The following is an 18,030-nucleotide window of genomic DNA, read 5'->3' as shown; positions in this document are numbered from 1 at the left end:
GAATGGATGCCGGGATAAGAGACTGTACTGCCTCATAACCCGGCAACCCGAAAGAGTGCACATAAGGAAGGGGAGAATATAACTTCAGGCTTCCTGACCAATGCCATCTGGCTCTTCAGACAAACATGGATGAGAGACCAAGGGAGGTCTGGGCAGCACTCAAAGCAGAAGACCCTTGCCGGCCGGCACGCACTGCCGGCCGGCAAGGGACTAAGTCAACCCCACATCCTAACCTATGCTAGGTACAGATGTAGAATGACTGACAGGAATGCAATGGCTAAGCCATCACTAAGGAAAGAGGGGGAAAGGGAGAAGAGGGTCCTGCCAACCTTGCTCTAATAATGAATCACCCGCAGCCAAGAAAACTCATCTTAGCCTAGGGGAGATCCGAGGAGGGAGGCCAGCAATACTTGCCAACTCCCTCGGAACCAAAGCAAGGAAGGAGTTGTTATTCACAGAAAAGAGGATCTCCTCCTCCACACCGAGAACAACAACACTGGACTAGTCTGCTAGATCACAAAAAGAAGGAATCATCTCTTACAGAAACCTTCGAAAGTGAACCAAGGAGGGTAAGCCTCCTATGTCTGCTGTCAGCCTAGCAAGGGAATCTCAACCACAAGCTAGACAGAAACAGACACAGACTAAGAACTCTGATGTCCTGTCCCCTTCCTGAAGCCAGACTTACTGGAAACAGGAAAGAACAGAAACACCCTAATATAGTTGTATCTAAAGTCAATTCAGATAAACCATTAGGGTTAAGCCCAAGGCTTAAACAGAGGGAAAGGAATTGCACACCTTCTCCGAAGAGAAGAGAGCAACCGGGGAGTGTGAGAAAGTATACTATGGCCCCATAGACAACTAGCCGAGGCGCAGAGAGAATCGATTACCTAAATCACCGAAACTCACTCTTATACTATCTTGGAAGACAATCAACATAATCTTAAATGTATAAAACTGCCTAAAGCTTCAATAAAATTTTAAAACACTCTGAAATCTGAATATCATGCAGGAAAGTACTAGCGCCAAACGACTAGGCTACAAGGTCTAGCGTAGGCCAGAATCGGCAAATCCTTCGCCAAAACGGAAATACTAAAAGCATTATATAAAGAAATCCTATGTAACGCTGAATAGCTAAAATTATTAAAGCGAAACAGCCGGGAACGTCGCTCTGGCTAACTAAATAACTCTTACAAAGCGAGAGCCAGCGTCCAGGACGCCTCCGGTAAGCAACAGCTCTTGCAACAACGATATCACTGTCAAATAATTTTAAAATTACCAAGAGCTTACATTTATACGTAAAGGAAATAATAATCAACTTATCAGAAGCAGAAGAAGTTGGAGAAAGCATTATCAAGTTGAAATAATCCAAGAATTGCGAGAAACACAGGGAAAAAACACAGAGGTGTTGAGCTACGCAAAAAGGAATACAGATGGCGCCGTGAGCGGAGCAATGCACGCTTACAAAACGGGAGAGGCGAGATACCTTGCGAGCGGCTCTCCTTTCTTTCTCGTTTTTCGTTTTCTTGCCAATTGACCCCTTCGAAGTGTTAACTCTGTTCGGGGTGCAGATTGCTATGTGGCGTGTCAAGAATACGTCCTCTGATATTTCGCGATATCCCTGGTTCTTTTATTAGGGATATTCACTCCAGGAGTTAGAATTCTGGGTACCTTAAGGTAAATTCTCTGGGAATATCGCCGTAGTTATATATACCCAAGGAAGCTACCCTTTAGGAACTTCCATCAGGACGACATGGCTGAGCCCAAAAAAACCATATAGCATTTATCATCTAGCCTTATATAAATGCTGTATTAAAGAAAAAGTACAGCGATACAATTAACCATTTTCATACGAAGGTCTATGCAGTTCTATTATTAGCTATGCTAATCCATTAGGATTTTTGGACAGGAAAATAGGGGTTAAGTTGAAAGGTAAAGTGCACAGGTTAGTTGCGAGACCGGCAATAATGTACGGAGCGGAGACGTGGGCAATAAAGAAAACAGAAGAGAAAAAGCTGGATGTGGCAGAGATGAGAATGTCGAGATGGATGTGTGGGGTGACAAGAAGAGATAAGATATGGAATGAGGTAATTAGGGATACCACAGGAGTTAGAGAACTATCAGATAAGATCCAAGAAAGTAGATTGAGGTGGTATGGTCATGTCATGAGAAGAGATGAACAGTATATTGGGAGGAGAGTGATGGAAATGGAGGTACAGGGAAAGAGAAGGTGATGGAGACCAAAGCGAAGATGGATGGACTGTATCAAGGATGACCTTCAAACAAAGGGATTAACCGATGATGAAGTGTAGGACAGAGGTAGATGGAGAACACTGGCCAGAAACACCAACCCCACATAAAAGTGGGAAAAGATGCAGACAAAGAAGAAGATACGAAGGTCTATCCAGTAACACCATGTGTCGAGTGATGCAATTCTTAAGGCATCCACTGGTTGGAAGTCCCATTCATTACAGTAACTTGAATACCATAACATATGTAATAACGTACATAATAAAACTAAACACTCTACTGTACATTATGTAAAAACACCTGTAAAATATATAATTAGTTTTATTTAATGTACACATTTGAAGGATATAAGTAATTCTGTACATTCATGTACAGTATGTACTGACAGAATATCAATACACACTATTAATACTGTATACACAATGTAAAACATAGGTATTTACAAGATGGAAGTTTAAAGTAGTACAACAAAATTCACTAGTAAATATTTTGAAAAGCGGCACAGTTGAAGAAGTGGATGAGGATATGCTGAGCAGTTGCAAATGGATGAATGACGAAATCAGCAAATGGATGAATGACGAAATCAACAATGGAGGGGTGTAACTGCAAGGCATGACATGTCTATAAGGAAAAAGTCCTAATGGATTAGTATAGCTAATAATTCTACAAAATACTACTGCTGCACTACAGTACTGTACCAACCATGTGTCACACAATCGTACGCAGTAACGACATTTCTTTTCTTTTTTTGTATATATTATCCTTTGTATCTTCGCTCTCCCCTTGCACTGACAGGGACCTGAATAAACATGTCTTTTTCTCACCGTTAACAGAAACGGTTGTTGGTTGAACATGAAATTGCCTGTTATGTTTTTATGTCTGTCACTGCTGGCGGTGCACTTGGCTGTCCGTCACTTTTGCCATTTCTTAGAAGGTATGCCCTTCGTCATTCGCACAGACCACATGCCTCTGGTGCACGCCTTCACTCAACAGTCTGATGCCTGGTCCGCCCGTCGACGGCGACATCTTTTCGCCGTGGCTGAATACAATTACACCCTTCAACACGTCCCCGGGAAAATTAATCCCATTGCTGATGCCCTGCCAAGAAACACTTTGGCTGACGTTCAACTGAGATTGGATTACAACACCTTGGCTGAAGCCCAACGACAGGATCCAGAGTATCAAGCATGTAGGACATCCTGCACATCCCTTCGTTGGGAAGACATCCCCGTTGACGACTCCAACACCACAATCCTCTGTGACGTTAGTACTGGTAGACAGTGACCTTGGATTCCTGCTCCCATGTGCCAACAGGCGTTTGATTTCATTCACGGCCTTTCACATCCCTCGTGCCATTCTACTGCACAGCTGCTGAAGACGAAGTTAATTTGGCACGGCATTTCTAGGGAGGCTAAGTATTAGGTTCGCACCTGTACTTCTTGCCAAACTTCCAAAGTACATCGACACACTGATTCAGGAGTGGGAACCTTTCCTCAACCTCAATGTCATTTCGCTTACTTTCACGTTGACATTGTAGGCCCCCTACCCACATCACAAGGACATCGTTACCTGTTTACCGTCATCGACAGCTCCACTCGTTGGCCTGAAGCCATTCCCATGGAAACTGCAACGTCTGCCTTATGTACATCTGCCTTATTCTCAGGATGGATTACAAGATTTGGTATCCCTGAGCATATTACTTCTTACAGGGGGTACCACTTTCACCTCTCAATTGTGGACATCATTAGCGAATCTCCTAGGCATCACCCTACATCAGACAACTGCCTATAACTCTGCTGCCAATGGAATGGTTGAACATTATCATCGCACCCTCAAAGCAGCTTTGATGTCCCGTTGCAAAGATTACAACTGGTTTACTCAGCTTCCCTGGGTCCTCCCTGGACTAAGGACCACTCCTAAAGATGCCCTCGACGTCTCGGCAGCTGAAATGATGTATGGCGACCCGTTTGTCGTCCCTGCCGAATTTTTTCCTTCTGCAACCTCCTCCGACGATCTCCAGCGCATACGTCACATCGTGGGAAAATTTACTCCATGCCGCCAGACTTACAAGCCCCCAGCGAAGCATCACATACCGACAGACTTGCACTCTGCAAAGCATGTCTTCCTACGCAACGACACTAGCAAGCCACCGCTAACGCCCCCTTACACAGGCCCTTTCCTTGTGATCCGACGCAGTCCAAAAGCATTCCTACTAAACATTCGTGGCAAAGAAGACTGGGTCTCCATTGATTGTCTAAAACTTGCTTATCTCCTGCCAGATGACTCGCCTTCAGTTCGCCTCTCTAGATCAGGGCACCCTATTTAACATGTACAGTATGTCATTTTTAGGGGGGGAGCCATGGACCAACCGTGTGTCACACAATCATACATAGTAACAAAATTTTTTTTTTCTTTTTTATATATTATCCTTTGTATTTTCGCTCTCCCCTAGCACCGATAGGGACCTGAATAAACATATGTTTTTCTCACCGTTAACTGTTAACAGAAACGGTTGTCGGTTAAACATGAAATTGCCTGTTATATTTTTATATCCTTCTTGTCTGGACTTAATGTATATATAAACTGATGTTCTGTAATAAAGTTACTCAGTTTTTTTCATCCTGCCTTCTTAGTCATAGCCTCTCTCGGCCCGTCACAGTACGTATGGAAATAAATTTAATCAAACTTTTATAATTTATGTTACTGTAAGTAGTGTAATGTTTATCAAATTAAAATTTACTTATAAATTTTTGTCAATTTTGTATTACAGTATAATAATTAAATCTCTACAGTGCAAAAGTCTTATATGAAATAGCATAGTAGAGTTCAGGGCTATTCTCTTATAATGCTGATCTCCATTCTTAGTGACAATTTTCCATTTGTATCATGTCCTTCTCCCTCAATAAAACCTTTGCACTGTATGGGAAACTAGCAGCCACACTAGCAAGAATTTTCTTTGCGTTCATCTATGTATCTTACGCTATTCTCGTTGATACCGAAAAGTTACCTTATGGCTTCATACATCCCTTCTTTGCACTTATCAAGGACTTTAGCCCTGTTCTCGAGAGTCACGGCATCCTTTTTCTGCTTAGTATAACCTTCAAAAGATGAAGCGACTCTCTCTTTGCCATGATGTCAAGAAAGGAAGACCACGTGATCCTTTTACAAATAGTAGGAGATGCGTACGTGAGGGGAGAGAGTGTGATAGCAAGAGAATCAGCGAGAGATAGGGTGTTGTGATGTGTGGAGTGAGAAAAGGCACAAAGGCCGGGTGCAAAAGAGTGCAGCCAGTTTGAAAATTTTAAGCCACGAACAGATTCGAGTAACCGAGGAAGAATTTTTGTTTAGTTGGTTATACTAATGACTGAGCCACAAATGACCAATTCTGCAAGATGGAACCTGTGAATTACTAGGGCTGACTACATTCCTGCGTTTTTTTTTCTTTTCTCTTTTTTTTTGAAGTTATCTTCACTACAAAGAAGAATCCTAAATGGTGCGCTCTTTGCCTTCATGGGCTAATTTACACAGACATGTTTCGAACTACCAGTGTCAGAATACTAGAGTAAGAGATTCTTTGATAAGCATTTCGTCATTTAGAAATAAATTGAAAAGTATTGAGTTTCGAACTACCAGTATCAGAATACTATAATAGGAGACTCTTTGATAAGAATTCCGTAGTTTAGAAAGAACTTGAAAATTATTGCTGGGTAACCTGTCAGCATGTAAGGAACTATATTCAATGTAGACTGCAGTACGTTCCCTTGCAAATAATTAATTTAAATCATGGAAGAGTGCAAATTAGTTTTCCTGCTTTTACCTTATAACAGTGCAGCTTTTAAAGGTTTAAAGGCCGTTCATGAATGGAAGAAGCAAGGAACGTGCCCTATCAAGAAGGACAATGCCCTAGAGATTGACCATACATACATATGATGATCGCCCAAGCGCCCTCTCCACCCAAGCTAGGGCCAGGGAGGGGCAGGCAATGACTGATGAGGACTCGGCACATAAGACCTATGGGCTCCCACAAGGATGGTGAAGTTGCAACGACTAACGAAATCGAACCCTCGTCTGGCCAGCGACCAAAGAAAGTAATGAGTTTGAAGACTTGAACCCTGGTCTGGCGTTCACCAGTCAGAAACTTTACCACATCAGCCACTCCATCCCTTATTATTGTTGTACAATAACTACTATTAAATCATTTATGATCATTGGTATTGACAAGGAAGCTTCTAGTACTCTGATAAGATAGTGTACAGGATGAATATTTTTCATAATCCTCTTTGTATCTAAACCATTTTACTGGCGAAAGAAAAACCGGGTAATTACGGTGAGCGGCAGTGGTGTACCTACATGCAGCCGTACCCCACGCCTGTATCAGAAACTGGGAACATTCAACTATCCATTTCGGCAAAAAAAAAAAAAAAAAAAAAAAAAGGTTTCTCTCTAATATCTTTAATTTTAATTATTTGATCGGAATGGTAGCCTACTTTGACATTGGTCTAGCCACCTCCCACCAGTGTTCATTATCGAATAATGTTAATTAAAGTACTTATCCTTGAATTTTAAAAGCCTAAGTCAAATCACTTCCTAGTTCCCAACTGCTCACTCCCGAAAATGAGTTTGTGGGGGTGCGGGCGCTATCACTTAATAGATAGGGACAAAGCTTCTGAGCTTATACTGTACTTCTACTGCAACTGAATTTTTTCCTGTAACCATAAACAATATTCTTAAATGAATATCTTAGGCTTTAGTTTGATCCCATTCTATCTTTAAATCAATTAGATACCTTGTTATCAGCTTGGTATTTTTAATTTCTTCTTTCATATTCATGGCTCCACTTGCATATACCACCTGCTACCTGCTAGGATTTGAAACCTACATAAGCTTATATATTGTTCCTTTAACTTAACTAATTTTGACCATGAAAATAAAGGTCTGTCAATCCTTTTTCGGATAGGTCATGTTACATCTTTATTACATTTAGCAATATCGAGTTATAGAACCTGTGAGAAAGGTTTATTTTTACATTAAAGTTTATTCCTTACACATCATATGATGTTAATATTAGGTTTAAAATATAAAAAAAAATGTATCTCAAAGATTATGAATTCTAAAACAAGAATCGCTGGTAAATGATCTTAAAATCTCGTAGTAGCCGGATGTGTGCATTGCATTATAATCCTTCAGGAATGTTGATGAAAATCATAGAAAACGGGTCAAGGAGTTATACAGAGAAGACGGGCGACTAGTTAAGCAGAGACTAAGATAGACCATATCTAAGTAAACACCTGCTCATGTGGAAACCTGTGACGAAAGCTATATCTTTCAACGGTATTAGTTTTTCAAGCACCGTAAGAGATCTTGAAAGATCGAATATCCTCAGAACCAGTCTTCACGATTTTCATCATTTACATTTGAAACTACATCAAGGAAAATCTTTCAGAATCCGACGCAGAGTTTAGTCATCAACATAAGAGACTTATTAATATAATGCCTGTATGATAGAAAGAATTTCTGTAAATTACCAGTAATAGGGAAAATGGGACTTTTATAAATCTTAAGATATTGCAAAAATTATGACTTCTTAAATATATCTTATTATGTTTGCTAGCTCTTATTTTCTTTCGATGTAACTGGTTTGTTGGTTTGTTATTAACTATGCTGACAACTATTAAGGGAATAAGACTTTGAGGTAGATTTTACATAACCTAAGTTTTGTAGATATCTTTTGATAATAACTGACCGTAACATGTCACAGACACCATCTGCGTATTTTCCCTTGAAATTTACTCTTAGTTTGAGCCTGTTTAACCCTTCATTACAAGGATTGACTTATCCATATTTATCTCTAATAGAAAGCTGGGAGCCATTTTCTTCCATGAATCTTCATTTTTTATCCCTTTCTAAAATAGTTTGCTTACCTTATCCAGATTCCTTTCGCCTCAATTTCTTATGTCTCCCATTTTCATTCTACGACTATAATTTTTTTTTTTAATGCTTTTCTCCATCAGGGTTCATCAACTGATCTTCAATTATCTCTCAGATTAGTCTCTTTTCAGAGTTTATAATGTTATGGAAGGGCATTATTTTTATGGTCTATTCTGCAAGACACTGGCCATATTCCTGTTTCTGCAAGGATTCCCCACTATGGAGTATTTGCTGGTTGTTTATAAACATTTCTTATTAGCCTGTATTAAAGTTTCCCAGATTTTTCATATCTTAAGCTCTTGTTTTACTTAAAAGTTTCTGAGATAGCAAATATTTTTGGTACAACTATGATTATATATATCATATATATTCTTTCTCACTTCCAATGACATTTTCCTACTTTTTTTCAGGTTTCCATATTTTCCTTTGCCTAGGGTCATATGTGATCCCTTGGCTTTTCCTGTCGATACTAAATTCTTAGTTTCCTTTCCGTATACCTTCTCCCAGATACTTCTATTCCTTAACTATACTTACTGGCACATTCTTCACTCTTGTTTTAACCTCTTCTTTCTTTTGTTAATTATTAATACACCCGATTTTTTAAGAGATTGGTACAGATTAAAATCTCCAAAACTATAATAACTATCTAAAGCACATTACACAACTACATTCCTTCATGTAGGAAACATAATACCCTCTGCAAATACCAGAGATTCAATTTCAATATTCCTTACCAAGATTATGTTTTTCTACTGCTGCTATCCACTTTGTCAGTCACTATATTGCATAGCTTGGGCCCATATATAGACCCTTGTCTTACTTTTCCTTCAATGTCGATGTATCCAGTTTATCTTAAGAGGACAATTGATGGTAGCTATACCTTTTCATCAATTTTCTTCGATGTCAGTACTTCCTTCCATACAATTATTTTCCCCATTTCTTTAATACAATCTAACAGGTCTGACTTATCGATGCACATATGCATAAAAAACCATATTTACGTTGATCCTACTATATACGCATATATTGCATTCAGAGTTAGCAGATGATCTGCAGTCGACCTTCGTTTAATGACTCAACCTTGCAACTTTCTTATCACTTTCTTGAATCGGTTTAATTTTTCTATCCTTAATTTCCCACATATCTCACTAATTGTGCTTGTAATAAATATTCATTGTTTATTTTCTGATCTCATTTGATTTCCCTTTCATGTATTGAAAGTATCAATATACTCCATTATTCCGGGATACACACATTTTAATCTACTTTTTGTTAGGATCAACGTCAAGACTGTCATTCATTTTCCTATCATTGGTATCATAATATTGTTAAAGCCCATTACGTACTGTAATCTCGAGCTCTTTGACGATTGTTTCTACCCTTTGATAAGTTAAACAATCGAACGTATGCCGAGACCCAAACTCTCATATTTCCCCTCAATACCTACCTGTAACATACAATATCCAATGAAGTAACATTTCCCATGTTATTTTCTAATACAAGAAAAACATTGAAAAATCAATAAGATTGCAAAGAAGGTAACAGGGATAATGTACTATTGTTTTGGAAGCCAGGCATAGCACAACAAGGGAAGTGTGGGACGGTGCAATAAGACTGTCGAAAACATTCGAGTAATAGTACAGACTGGTCACCGGATAACATCCACAAAGTCGCAGATCCTTTATCGACAGCGGTAAGGGAAAATTACGTCTTGACAATGAAGAAGATTATAAATAAAGTTTTTGTGAACTACTCAAATATTTCCATTACTTTCCAACCAATGATTATACCTAAATTTGAGAAGAGAGAGAGAGAGAGAGAGAGAGAGAGAGAGAGAGAGAGAGAGAGAGAGAGAGAGAGAGAGAGAGAGAGAGAGAGAGAGAGAGAGAGAGAAAGTTAATGCTTCCCTTACTACTACTACTACTACTACTACTACTACTACTACTACTACTACTACTAGTAGTAGTAGTATTTTAGCTACACTAGCACCCCAGCTGTTTGAGCAATATGCCGTAAATTTGAATTTTAGCTACACTAGCACCCCAGCTGTTTGAGCAATATGCGGTAAATTTGAAGAGCACTAAAAGCAAAGTAACGTAAGTTAGGAAAAATAACAGTAAAAGAAAAGAAAAAGAATGTGGACTAGAGATATATGATAAAATATGATCGACTATTGAATGACTATCCAATAAAATTACTGTTGTTTACTCTTTAGAAATCAACCTTAGTTTTTAAATACTTTATGCACTTGGGATATCATACGGATTTTAACTTACGAGATTCAATTTTGGTTATCTTAATTGCTCGTAGTTAGCACATAGCTCGGGGCCTAATTGATCCAAGAAAAAGTAAGAATAGGTTCATTATATTGGGTAAACAGGCCGAAGGCCATAAAATCATTGCTTAAAAGATACGATAATATTCGCTAAATGAAGGAAAAGGATTAAAATAATCTAACATATCTATACCATTGAATACTAAATATAACGAGAAAAAAAAAGCGACGGGTAGGATAGGAAAGAGAGTGTTAAGGGCAGGATAGGTGGCAGCTCAAGGATAAGGAAGGGAAGGAGGAAGGGATAGAGTAGGAATTTGGTATAGCAGTCATTCGATTGTGTAACTTAGTTAACCGACCGATTTGACTTGTGCTTCAAAGAGTAAAGTACTTTGATTATAAAGATTTGAAAATGCACCATGTTCTCAAATATTAGGGTAAGGTGCCTAAAGCGCTATTACACTATTACAAAGTACCAATCCGATCACATAGTTAGTACGAAATATTATATTTTTTTTTTTTGGCTGAAACGGATAGTAGGTAAAAGAAAGAATGTATTGATGGGACGATATTATAGATAATAATATTATAAAACTCTTCTGAAATCTACTGTAAAGAACAGTTACATGAACAAAGAGAAATTGTAGATTACTATTGTAATGAAAACAAAACTTCCAGAGTAGAGATAAATATTGCTGAACCGGAACCCACAAATTTATAATAAATTAGTAATCATATTCTCATCTGGAATTTGTAATATCACGAAAAATATCTAATTAGCATATGAAGTCGTGATGAAAAGCTCTCCGCCTAAGTAAAGGAAATGAAACTTCTGCAGACGAACCTAAGGTAAAATAAAGCTGTTGATAATAGGGTCTTCACAATCCTACAAGTAAAATCACTGAAACAAATCAGATATGAAGTAGCATAAGGATACTGTCTTATGGAAATGTTTAGTGACGGAACTATTAAGAAATGATGCAGTAACTCGAGTACACGAGATGGTCCGATGTGGAATCAATAAAAAGGACTGGGATAATTAATCCAGAAATCGTTACTTGCTGTCGATATAATTCAAATGAGAACATAAGGACTGGTATTTCAGAAAACTGTTCTAGATGAATTAGATTACATTGATTAATTTGGGCTGTAGGCCTATAGCTCGAAACTGGGGCTGCGAGATGGTATTCGGTCAAGTCACCTAACGAATAAGTCACCTAATAACATTTATGTAGATTTATGTACATACATTGCTAGGGCTACTCATATTCATTTAAATTTAGTTTCTGTATAGATATCCATGCATTAATTATTTTTGTTTGTTTGTAATCTTTGTTTAGGTCAATGTAATACCAATGCCAAAAGATTTCGCGACCGAGACTGCAGTCTGCGGAAAAATAAAATAAAATAATCTCCCTTTGTCGGCAAAACGAAAAGCGCAACCTGGATCGGAGATGTTACATTTATATATATATATAATTTTTTATTTATGAAATGATAAATCCATTATATCAATAATATCCATAATATTATATGCCTAATTACAAATATATATTCATATGTATTTGTACTTCTGGATTGATGATGGAACAATTAATATAATTTTATCACTTATTTAATAATAAATCTTAGTAGTATATACACATTTAACTATTCTATAAGTATTTCAAGTATGTTACTTTCGAAATAAAAACATATTTAATCTATTTCTTTTTTGAATGATTTGTTTATTGGGTTGATTGGTCAATTCATTTATTTGCAGTGAAACAAATTTATTGCCCATCACTATTATTTTGAGTTGTGTCCAGTTTTTTCTATGTACAGTATATATAATACATGGCAGATAAAAAAGTATTACTAGAATTGGTACTTTTGACATAGCTACTTATATATAAAGATTGATTTAAACGTTAATATATTATAAAACAGTATTATAGCAATAGCTTACACATAAATGAAAAACGCACAATAAAAAGTTACAAAGAAACAAAACACTGGCCAAATCCTTAGCCGTTACTTTTATTGTCAACATAAATTCCGCAATTAATACATTCATCTTCTTACAGAAATCGTATGAAAATGGATCTACGTGCCCAATTGAGACAATGTATGTTTATCTTTACACAAGTGTTATTAGGGGACTTTGCTTTGGATATTAGATGACTTGGATTTGATGACTTGGTCGTTAGGCGATTTGACCTGTATTTTGAGAGATTATTCATCGCTCAAAAGTAAGTGGGGAAAATCCCATATTCAAAATCTGTAAGTCAAAAGTTAGAAGAGGTTGAACAGCACGATGACAGAAAGGCAGGAAGAACAGATGTCAAGTAGAAAGATGAAAAGTGGAAGGAACTATACAAAGACCCTTCAGCAATGTTTACAGTGCACCAGAGGACATTTAGTGATTGCTCTACCACACTACAGCGTCATAATCTGAAATGCGATCCGGAAATAAGAATATCCTTATGATATTGACGACAAAGTTAAGATACTCGTGTTTACTAGCTTTCACTGTCAAGAGATATGTTCATATTGAGACGGAAAACACGTTCAAGTGTGATGGCAGAGTTTGAGGAAATTGTGCCGATATTCATGAAACGAAAGGACATGTATTAACAGTCTAAGAAAATATGTATTAACTATCAAAGACATAAAGCAAAAACAAACTGAACCCATGGCAAGCATTGATGCTGTAAAACTTTGAATACGTAGATGAAGAATGGCAAATACTGATAATTAGATACCACTGATAAATGGTTTAAAATTATATTTATGAGAACTAGAAGGCAGTGAATGCATGTCAAGGAAAGAACGAAAATTACGAAATTATAACCACAATTTAATCCAATTCATGATAGTTTGAAGTAAAAAGTTGAGAAGCCTTTGCAATTTTAGTGATAAATGCAAATTTAATCTTTGGGACCAATACGGATTTTGTGACTTAGGTGTATTATTTCATGGCAATTTTTTGCTCAATTTCCCTTATATAACAAAGAGCGTCTGGCTACACATATACAAACACACACAAATATTCCTTTACGGTCACTATTTAACTACCGTCTTTCCCCATCCCTCGAGTAGGGGGTTGCAGGGGCGGAGAGCTCAAAGTCATACCCTGGTGAGGCAGGTTACCCTGTAGTACTCTCTGGAACCACAACTGCCATGTTGTAGTTAGGGATGGGAGAGGCAGTTGGAAGAGTTGAATGTGTGTGTGTGTGGAGTGCGTGAGTGACTATGCATACCTAAATAATTAGCAGACATTTTTGAGGAGTCACGTACACTAGTGATAGCATAAATTAATAAGCAAGAGCTCTACTGTAGATAGTATCTTATAAAGGTGTCTACTTAAATATATTAAGGCTCTGTTAAGAAACTCTTGATGAACTATTTCATTACTAGAGCTGAAATTGAAACTCATCCATTATAATTTAACTCCAAGAAAAACTGCACCCCTCTCCGTTACACCCAACTCTTCCCTCTCCCCCCCAGAAAAAAAAAGTGAGGCAGCGACTTGTTACCATTTCTGGGTGTTCCAAGCTATGAGAAAACTGCTATATTAGCAACGGCCGAGGGTTCTATTAGCTTTCAAACAATTAACCTTAATATTGTACAATAAACTTTCTCTCGACATTAGGTAGATTCTTAAAAGGTCTGCATATATAAGTCTACCAAGAATGCAGTACAAGACTTAAGAGTTACAGATACGAAGTTTTAACAATTAAAAAAAAAAAAAAAAAAAAAAAAAGATCACGCAGCGGGATTCTTCAAATATTGTTTCTAGAGACTAGCAAAACTTAAATCTTGCGATTCTCTGGAAACAGAGTAATCAAAAGTAGTTTTTTTTATTTATTTTTTATTTCTTAAATAAAGGGACTGGATTTTAGACGCACTTGGAGGTAGTTTGCCACAACGATAAACATTCTTACGCCACAACAAGTGCTTTACTGAAAGTTGTTACCAACACTTGGTCACGTTGATATTGGGCAAAAGTCCTCTCGAGACTTACAATACCCTCAATTTTACGAGTTGTGTGTGCACGATAAACTCTCTAAATGCGGATGTTGAAAATATAAACTAAAAGGTCACAAGTTACTTCTTGTCTTGCCTACAATATTTAGGAAAATGGTAAAAAGACTTGAGAAAATACAGGTAAAGACTTCCATATCTTCGTAAATCTAAATGACAAGCGAAGGTAGTTTGCTCGATCGCTCGAGATATATCAAGCTAGTAGTGTACACGACCCGTCAATGACAGCTGAATATTTGAGTACAAACACAACCCTTCTCAAACCCTCCTCCCTTCCCAACTACAACAAGACAGTTCCAGCAATTTTGTGGTTTCCGAGTGTACCTCTCGGGGTACATCCTCTCACCAGGCTATGACTACTCCCTCTCACCCTACCATAGGGGCGGGACGAGATCATACCGATGAGCGTGACCGTCAAGATATTGACACCTGTTCTTTATTAATTCAATAACGGGAAATGCAGCCGCTTCTAGTCTACTGCAAGACAAAGGCCGGTAATTGTGTAGGAGACCTCCGCGCTCGATTTAAAAGTTTCTAAAAGTAGAAAACGAAAGAAAACAGTAAATTAGAGCTACAGTTACCTTGAAACTGTGAGATAATCCTCCTACAACCACCTAACTCTTACACAGAAAATGTAAGCATAAACCTACTACTACAATTATGGGGGACCCCAGTGGGAAGCGGGGTTTTTGGGTGGGGGGAGGAGGAGAAAAGTGATTTTTCGGGGCACTACCGAACCTAATACAACTACCTACCCTACCCTGGGGGCCATGTACCCCTACCTAGGCCTACCGGGGGGGGGGGCTCCGCCCCCCCTGCGACCCCCCCTTAAGGCCACAGTAATTTTCAGGGCACCACCGAACCTAAGACACCCACCTAACCTAGCCTATGGGGCCCTGTACCCCTACCTAGGCCTACCGGGGGGGGGGGCTCCGCCCCCCCTGCGACCCCCCCTTAAGGCCACAGTAATTTTCAGGGCACCACCGAACCTAAGACACCCACCTAACCTAGCCTATGGGGCCCTGTACCCCTACCTAGGCCTACCGGGGGGGGGGGGGGGGCTCCGCCCCCCCTGCGACCCCCCCTTAAGGCCACAGTAATTTTCAGGGCACCACCGAACCTAAGACACCCACCTAACCTAGCCTATGGGGCCCTGTACCCCTACCTAGGCCTACCGGGGGGGGGGGCGTCATAGTGCACTAGTTTGTCTGCGGATTATAGTGGTTACAGGGCTCATTTGAGCAAAAATAAGACACAGTCAACAATAATAACAGACTTAGAAAATTCAGGGAAGACAAGAGTAGCGTGAGTTTGATCGTCGATATTTCGACTATTAATGAGGTTACACAACGTTAACGTAAACTGCAAACTACCACATACCTTACTGTCTCATCCTTTTCCCACGAGTAACCACACTACGATCACACCGGAATGCTAATTTGTTGTAATCTATACGGCACACATTTTCACAATTAGGGCACTTTTTCTCTGCCAAAATCAAACCATGACGTTGAGCAAATGCAATTAGCAAATCAACTTTCCCTGAATAATGTACACAAAAATCCCTATAAGAAATAAAGCAATTGTCACAAGTGACACAGTCGGAACGGGATGAAGGTCCTGCTAATTGCTCCATACTTCACGGCAAAATGAGCTTTTCAGTTTGAAGGGAGATCCGAGACGTGCAAAAATATTTCTCCGCGGAACTTCACGTAAACTGTGGTAACTGGTGGAAAAATAGCAGGGATAAGTGAAGTAATAAGTGTCAGCATTGGCTAGATTTGTAAAAACCGCCATGATTGGTTTTCAAACAGCGTGACGTCAAGAAAACACCTGTTATTGGTTAGAATAGCATTGAGAACTAGTCTGCCATACGCAGTAAGGCGGTGAAACAGCTCATTTTAGCCAAGACATCACACAGTAAACAAAAACAAACACTTAGAAAAAATCCAAGTGAAACATAACTATACACACGAATATCTTCGTTAAATAGAAGCTGCTCATATATTGACTATTATATAAGCGTTCTATATGATATAATAGTGAATTGTAGGTGTTTAAATTTTTCAAGATCTTCCGCGAAGCTCTCCTTCACATTTACCGAAGGGGGGAGATTTTCGTCTTATCACCCACAGCAACCCAACCTAGTATGTGTGACCCTGACTAGCACAGCTTTGCTAACCATGACATCAAACCCTTTCACCACGTTAAGGCATCCCCACTCTTATTACATAGAAAGATGACGTGCGTCCAAAACGTCTGAAATCTTCCTTAAAGAAATCTGAAAGGGGGACCCCAATAACACAGAATCAAATAGCAATATACTTTTTCTCGATAAATTCGGAAAACTCAATTCGATCCGATTTCTGAGTGTACCAGTTTGTCAACTTAACAGACTGGTTTCATAAAAATTTTTAAGCAATTAAAGAATATTTGAATGACCATTGCCAAGCTGTATCAAGAAGGCAAATTAACTATTCTCTTTTTACTGAATACCATTTCCCAGAGATTTGAAATATTTATCCGATATCGTTTTAGATATTGTATACAACAATAATGAATAGCAGTAGAAAGAAATATCCAAGTACCAAATAAAACCTTTCGAATAAGTTTAATTATATTTCGTTTTTGAAACTACGTAATTTCAAAATCATGACACAAACTACAATAATATTATGAACTGATGACGAACATTAGTTTAAGGAAAACGTACAAATGCCAAGGAAGAAAGTGATTATAAATTTATAGAAACGCACACAATGTTAATAATAATATTTTATTTTTATGGCTGCCAGGGTAATATTAATGTATCAATAACACCCGATGATATTTAAATACCTAAAACCTACAGTAATCGTATCATTACCATCACCCAAGTGCATATTTGGAAATAATGAGAAAATATGGTTGAAATACTTATAGAAATTATTAACAAAATTAAGCAAACTTATTTAAACGAATTTCATATGGGACAAACAACAAGTAGTAATGTAAAGAAAGTGTCAAGTGAAAAAAATAAAATACTCATGTTAAGCATAGCCAATGGCCTTACCTTCGACGCTATTTAAGTAGTTAGCTGGAGGTTCCCGAAATTATTAGTATATGTTCAGTTTGTACTTACAAATCAAAGCGGAAAAAGTCAACGCAACATTCCAGTTAATGTCAGTGTTAAAGAGGTACCAGTATCCTCTGCATCACGTACTGTAGGTTCCTGCTTCTATTATCCTGGCCACGGTTTTTCTCACAACCAATGTTCTTTTGAAATGTATTTGGCTTCAAAAACACATTTATCAACTATATACTTCAACTTACAGATCCGATCACTGAGAAGGAGTACACCTTTCTGCCACGTGGTTTAAAAGGAACTCTAACCTTACCTCGGAATCTTTGTTCAGAGTATAACAGCAATCTGTTAACTTTACTGCTAGTTCAATGGTGTGATAATTCCTATTAAATTGTGTTTGCGATTCTAATTATTTCTGCCGTTTAGATCTTGCATCATCTTCAAGTAGTAACATCTTATTTTCATTTGTATTTTCATTCATATATCATGA

The 18,030-nt window shown here is 38.2% G+C and overlaps 1 long non-coding RNA gene across 4 annotated transcripts in view; it reads right to left on the bottom strand.

Annotated features, from left to right (window-relative positions):
* The window catches only part of LOC137654627 (uncharacterized), a 39,939-nt gene extending 22,141 nt beyond the window's left edge, over positions 1-17,798 (bottom strand). For all 4 annotated transcript variants that reach the window (XR_011046667.1, XR_011046666.1, XR_011046668.1 and 1 more), the window contains exon 1: positions 17,529-17,798. This is a non-coding gene — a long non-coding RNA (uncharacterized lncRNA). The remainder of the gene's footprint in view (positions 1-17,528) is intronic.
* Positions 17,799-18,030: the final 232 nt, after the last annotated feature.

This window comes from Palaemon carinicauda, chromosome 15 (assembly GCF_036898095.1).
Source record: "Palaemon carinicauda isolate YSFRI2023 chromosome 15, ASM3689809v2, whole genome shotgun sequence".
NCBI lineage: Eukaryota > Metazoa > Arthropoda > Malacostraca > Decapoda > Palaemonidae > Palaemon > Palaemon carinicauda.
This window is presented reverse-complemented; position numbering and strand designations above follow the sequence as displayed.